This window comes from Scophthalmus maximus, chromosome 17 (assembly GCF_022379125.1).
Source record: "Scophthalmus maximus strain ysfricsl-2021 chromosome 17, ASM2237912v1, whole genome shotgun sequence".
NCBI lineage: Eukaryota > Metazoa > Chordata > Actinopteri > Pleuronectiformes > Scophthalmidae > Scophthalmus > Scophthalmus maximus.
The window spans coordinates 19,748,944-19,755,000 of record NC_061531.1 but is presented as its reverse complement, the minus strand read 5'-3'; the positions used below and the strand labels follow the sequence as shown (position 1 = coordinate 19,755,000).

At 44.1% G+C, this 6,057-nt stretch overlaps 1 protein-coding gene across 1 annotated transcript in view; it reads left to right on the top strand.

The window, feature by feature from the left end:
- The window catches only part of gsg1l (gsg1-like), a 14,477-nt gene extending 14,168 nt beyond the window's left edge, over positions 1–309 (top strand). The window contains exon 5 of the mRNA XM_035615913.2: positions 1–309. This exon is cut by the window's left edge and continues 1,781 nt beyond it. The gene's annotated coding sequence lies outside the window, so the exon portion shown is untranslated.
- Positions 310–6,057: the final 5,748 nt, after the last annotated feature.

The window sequence follows — 6,057 nt, the reverse complement described above, 5'->3', positions numbered from 1 at the left end:
AATGACAGACGGCCTCGTCAAGCGGAGGTCAAGGGGTCGGTCAGTGTGTCCTCGGAGAGTCACTGGACCTCCGGCTGCTGCTGCAGGCGGCCACTCACCTTTGACCTCCGTGGGAATGAACTGCATGTCGAGTCTCACGGGACGAACAGAGGAGATAAATCCTCGTCCTCGCTGAGGGAGGAAGCAGCTGACACGGAGGGGTCACAATCCAGAAGTCCGTCCATTTTGAATTCTTCAAACCTGATGTTTGGGTTTGTCTCTTCTTGGTCCCTGGTGCAGAATGCGGGGAAGTTGACATGCTAACCAGCTAGCCTGGGCCCGTCAGCTCCAGATAGGGTGTGCCTGTAGGTTGCTCTACAGAAGTGAGCGCTGCTCAGAGGTCGTGTTGTTTCCTCTCGTCTCTGAAACACAGCGAGAAAACCACGATCGGCACCCTGTAAGTGAACGTTGTACTTGTATTGTTTGCCGACGAAAACAAAGCAAAACTCCCTGAAGAAATAATCCAGTGTTGACCGACGTGAATGAGACATTTTTTCTCTCGTGGTCTGGATTCAGGTACGAGTCAGAAGAAGCAGCTGCCGCCGAGGGAACGACACTTTGTGTTGGACCATCCTCGGCCTGGAGGATCCTCGGTTATATAAAGGCGTGGATTGTAAACCGCAGGGATTGAATTATCTGGCTGTGGCAGTAGAAACAAGGAGATGATAATAATCCAAACACAAGTTCCAAACTCTGGTTGTTGGTGAATACGCTGATGTAAACATGCTGGTGACTTCACTTACATATATTTATCTATGTATTACACTTCCTGTTTCCTGTCGTTTTTTATTTCTGGATTCTTCAATCTGGTGACTCCAGGTCAGAAACATCCCTCATCCCGCTAATTTAAATATCATATCATATTCATCATTCAAAGCTGACAAGGACTTTACTAAATGTGGAACGACTTTGCACTCACGAAAACCCCAACACGTAATCTGTGACGTGATTTTACAAAGTGGTTACAAATGTGAAATCACATTCGAAAAAAGAACATTCAAGTACAAACTGGCTCCTGGTTCAGTCTCCGTCACAGAGAGAGAGAGTCCAGCAAAATGCCAAGTCATTTATTTATGAGTACACTCGTTGATTATTGACCCAATTGATACAGTTCATATAGTTATAATAAAGCACGATGACGGGAACCTCTTGTTCTGCGCTGAGTAGGGGCTTGATGAGAACGATGCTTCATCTCAAGGTGGACCTGCGTTTTTCAGTCGGTCGCCACAAACAACGTGACCTACGAAGGGTCTTCGTAGAAGAAGAAGAAGGAGGAGGAGGAAACAGGTCATCTGTTTGCGTCAGGAACAAGGAGGGAACTTCCAATGATGCCGTTCATTCTCAATGAGACGTCGCGGTGATCAACACTCATTGTCATGAACTCAACTGCCCATCGTTCACCCCAGACTCACGTGGTGATTCTTCGCAGAGGGCGGTCGATGCGTCGTGGTTCTCATTAACGCTGACAGCCCATATACAGTATATGAAGAGCATCGGTCTCATTCGTAAGGAGGAGTCGTCGTCCTTTGATTTTTATCTCGGCAAACTTGCAAACTAAAAACACAATGAGTGAGCATCCGTTTAGGACGGGATGAACTCAACAATCGACAGTCAAACTCTGGACACGTCAGACGTCACCTCTTCTCTCCAACTTAGTTACTGGACAAATGTTCTGGTCGTTGTTACGTCTTGTGAGTTTTTCTGGAGCCAAAGTTCAACCAACTGTATCGTTTTCACATTGTTATGTTAAACATTGTTGGTGTAGAATATCAGTTGCAGACACTTTAAGGTTCATGCAGCTGATTAAATCCATGTAAATGCCTTGTCAAACATTCAGATCTCACATAAACCATGAGAGAAAATGATTTGAGTGATTGTGTTGCCACGACTGGTTCCACTGGCTCGAGCCAAGAAACAAGATCGAGCAAAAAACAACGTGAGTCGTCTCTTTATTCGCAGTAAAATGTTTTTACTGCCCGAGGTGTCGCAGGATAAGGCGATGCTGCTCGACCCGACGTCCCGCAGAGAGAAGAGCTCTGAGACGAATCCCCGAGGACGAGTCAAAGTCAGAGAGCAGCTGCGGCTGCTTGTTCATTAAAACTGGGACTGGACCTCATCAACTGTAAAACATCCCGCCGGGTCTGCAGCTTTTATTTGAGAGGAGACTGTCGTATATATCACCTGCTTTAAAACCCGAGCTCAGGGACGTGTCTGTGCGTCGCTGTGATTTGTGTCCCTCTCCAGTTTATTGGCACCGACTGGGTTTTTTTATGTTCCACTTGTCTTTGCTCTTGTGTTACATCGAATGTTTAAATATCCTCAGTGCATCTCTACAGATCAGGAAGTAAAACACTTCAGCGCACTGATTCATGCAGGTGTGTTTATGTTAAATTGCTCATTACTGCAAATTACATATGTGGATCTTTTTCTTTATTAAAAAATACTTAAAGTCCCTCTTTTCTTCTGTCTCTGTCCTCTGACATGTCTGACATCGACTACAGCGACTTGTATCTGGTGTTTTCACATTCCTCCCCTGGAGGAGGACATTTCTGTTTCACTTCTCTGCAATTTGAAATTCAAATGAATCCTGCTTAAGCTAGATTTGGTACGTCACAAATACAGAAAACCACTCGCTGTCAAATATGAAGATGTGGAGCAAAGAAACCAGAAACTCCCAGTGCAGCAGAGGCAGCGAATCATGAGAGGACGACAGGCGTGTCAGCAAACAGTAAGCGTTAGCATTACCAATTAGCATCCACGAGAGGACGGAAGGTGTGTCAGCAGAAGTTAGCGTTAGCGTTAGCAGTTAGCATCCACGAGAGGACGACACGCGTGTCAGCAAAAGCTTTTGTTAGCATTAGCAATTAGCATCCACGAGAGGACGGCAGGTGTGTCAGCAGACAGTTAGCGTTAGCAGTTAGCATCCATGAGAGGCGGCAGGTGTGTCAGCTGCAGAACTCACACTCGTCCTCAGTTCATCATAGAAGCTAAACGTCAAAGATCTTGACCACGCACCTTTTTTAACATCCAGTTGTGTTGAGGACATTGTACTGGAAAATTGCTCAAAGGTAACTTGCAGCTGTTATTTGTTAAACCCATTCAAAGCAACAACAATCTAAAAAGACAAGTTATTATTAATAAAACACGAATGTGAACCTCATGGCGGCGCTAGAGGAGAAGAAGTTCACAATTATATTCACACCGTCCTCACACATGCCAGCGTGATTCCACAACACGTGTAAGAGAAGAATCTAGAAGATCAAAACCAAAAACCCTGCAGCTCAACATTTCGTCTCAGTGATGAAGTGCAGCGAACTGAGCGACACAGATATTAGTGATACGACCTGAGATTCATCAGACACCAACAACACGGAGAGCTTCAGGATGTTCTGGTGAACAACACGTGTGATGAAGATGTCAGGGTTTATAACACACGCATTCCATTGACTCACCTTTTGTTTGTGGAAGTGATTTGTACCGGGTTTGCTTTTTTAGTCGTACCTGCAAACACACACACACACACACACACACACACACACACACACACACTGAGGTTATATCTAGTCCATAAATGAGCTTCTACTGACATCTCATGGCAAATTCTCCTCATAACACCAACGCTGACACAAACGAGGCAATTTGATATTGTAATCTTCGGTCAAGCTCCTCCCCCTGGTGTTGTAGTATATTAATGAGTATTGGATTTGAGTTTCCTTTAAAGACTGCAAGCCTCAGTTATTAAATACTCCTTTTTTCCCTTTACCTTCATTTGGGTCTTGCTCCTTCAAACCTGTGATACTTGGGCCTAACTATAACTATTACAAAAAAATATATACACTATTGATTTAAATGAATAGTACCCAATGTAAAATATCAGATATTAGCATTTTACCAGCATGTAGCATATTATGTATATGCTACTGCAAGTCGCAAGTGAAACAACGAGACGCAAAAAAACCAAATCCACACAAAGACTAATTTGATCATAATCCACATTCCCGTCATCCTTGCTAATTAGCAGGTGTTAGCATGTAGACATGCTCAACTGAGAAGAGGAAACATTGTACCTGCTACTAAACGTGAGCATATCAGGGTTGTTTGTGGTGTTAGCGTGATGACGTTAGCATAGCTCAGAGCAACTGTGTACAGAAGTGCCAAGCATTCAAGTGGCTGCTAGGCAACAGCAACATGGACGCTAAAGCTGGAGGCTAACAATTTCTCTGAGATTGATTTTAGCAATGAAAAGTGCGATTTACATGAAATTTATTCTTATTATTCTTATTAATTTAACAAGCTAGCATGCGGGCGACCTAATGCAGGGAATGCAACGGACAATGTCCGCCCCCCTCGGCAGCCATTTTCACAAGTCTGAAAATAAATCCGGCCTACGTAATTCACGACTCCTGGAATTCCAAAGATGGCGGACAACGACGTCAAACATCTCTCCAGTTGTCAAAATGAAGAATGTTGGTTTTGAAAACAAATAATCACTAGATCTTTACTACGTCAACGTAGGTAGGTAACTCCACCATTGACCGGGCGTTCAATTATACCTCGGAGCTCGGAGCTCGGAAGTCGGGTTTAACTCGGAATTATTAAAACATGATGTTTTCCACTGAGGTCAAGGAATAGTAGATAGGACGGACAATTCGACCTCAGTGGAAAACATCATGAGGTCAAGGAAGCTCAGGGAATCCGACTCGACTTTCACTAAACTACCTTGTCATGCAACAGTGGATCAAACTACACATTTCAGAAGATGAACCACAAAAGCCTCCGCGGCTCCATCAGCATGTTTCAGTGTTTTACCACCGTGTGACATCACGTTATGATTCACTTAGAGAATCTGAACAGCTGTTATCGTGGTGCTGATCAAATACTTCAACCGCACCCGGGGTTCCGAGGTTTAATGGAACGCATCGTAACATCTGCCTCTATCAGCGGAAACGGATAATACGGGTCTGCTGATTGAGACTGTCGAGAGCGCCACACATCGTCCTGGTTCTTGCATGTCGCCATATTTGTCAGTGCGAACGCACACGTGCTCAAAATAGACTCGAACAAAGTGCGAGTACAGAAGTTAGCGAAGTGAGACGCAGCGTTTGACTGAATGAGATCAAGATAAAAACCAGACTTTTATTGCACTCAGTACTTACGAGACAGTCGTTGTTGGTTTGGGGTTTTTCCATCGGATTTGTCGACAGTAAAAATACATTTTTAAAATCACCTGACTTATTCTTTAATAAAAGGAAAACAGTGAAAACATGTCACGCCAGGGGCTGCGGAGAAAATCTCTTCTCCACATGAGAATTCTTTTTCTTTTTTTTACGTAATACCAATCTGGACCACTGCTCCTTTTCATGCAGACTATGAACTTGGCTGTTAAAACATTTATTTAATTCAATTGTATGTACAGGATATATTTTTTCCATCAGAATTCACTGTGGCTACATATACTGCTGCCGTCCGCCAACAGGAAGGAAAGTTCATAGAGAGTTATTACGAGCGTGGGCAGCGGGAGCTTGTTGATTTAAGGTGCAGGATCAGTTTAAAGCCACTTCAGGATGAATTACGCAGATCATGGGGGTTTCCTCGGAGGTTAAAGAGCGTTTACGTCGACGACCGGCTCCTGTGAGCTCCTGTGTGCTTTGAAAACTTTAACCAAATTAGAGCAGGTCAACAGTGCGACAGGCCTCGTCTTAACCTATTATGGTTGGGTCTTCTCCACTGGACATTTGGAATTTGAATATCCACCTAAGCTCCACTTCTCGTTACGTAACGTGACCGTTTGAAGCAGACTGCCGTGCACGGACTCGTCCTGCAGCTGCAGCTCGGCTCTGAGCCGCGTGCAGCTCGTCGTCTGAGGGGTTCATGTGTTTCAGGACTGAAAGAATTAACAGGTTGACAAGTTTGATTTAAAAAAATGTTTTGTCCAAGAGTAAAACTGTTTTCCAGTGTAAATGAGAGAGCGCTGCAACAGTTAATCGATTAGTAATCAACAACTAAATTAATCGCCAA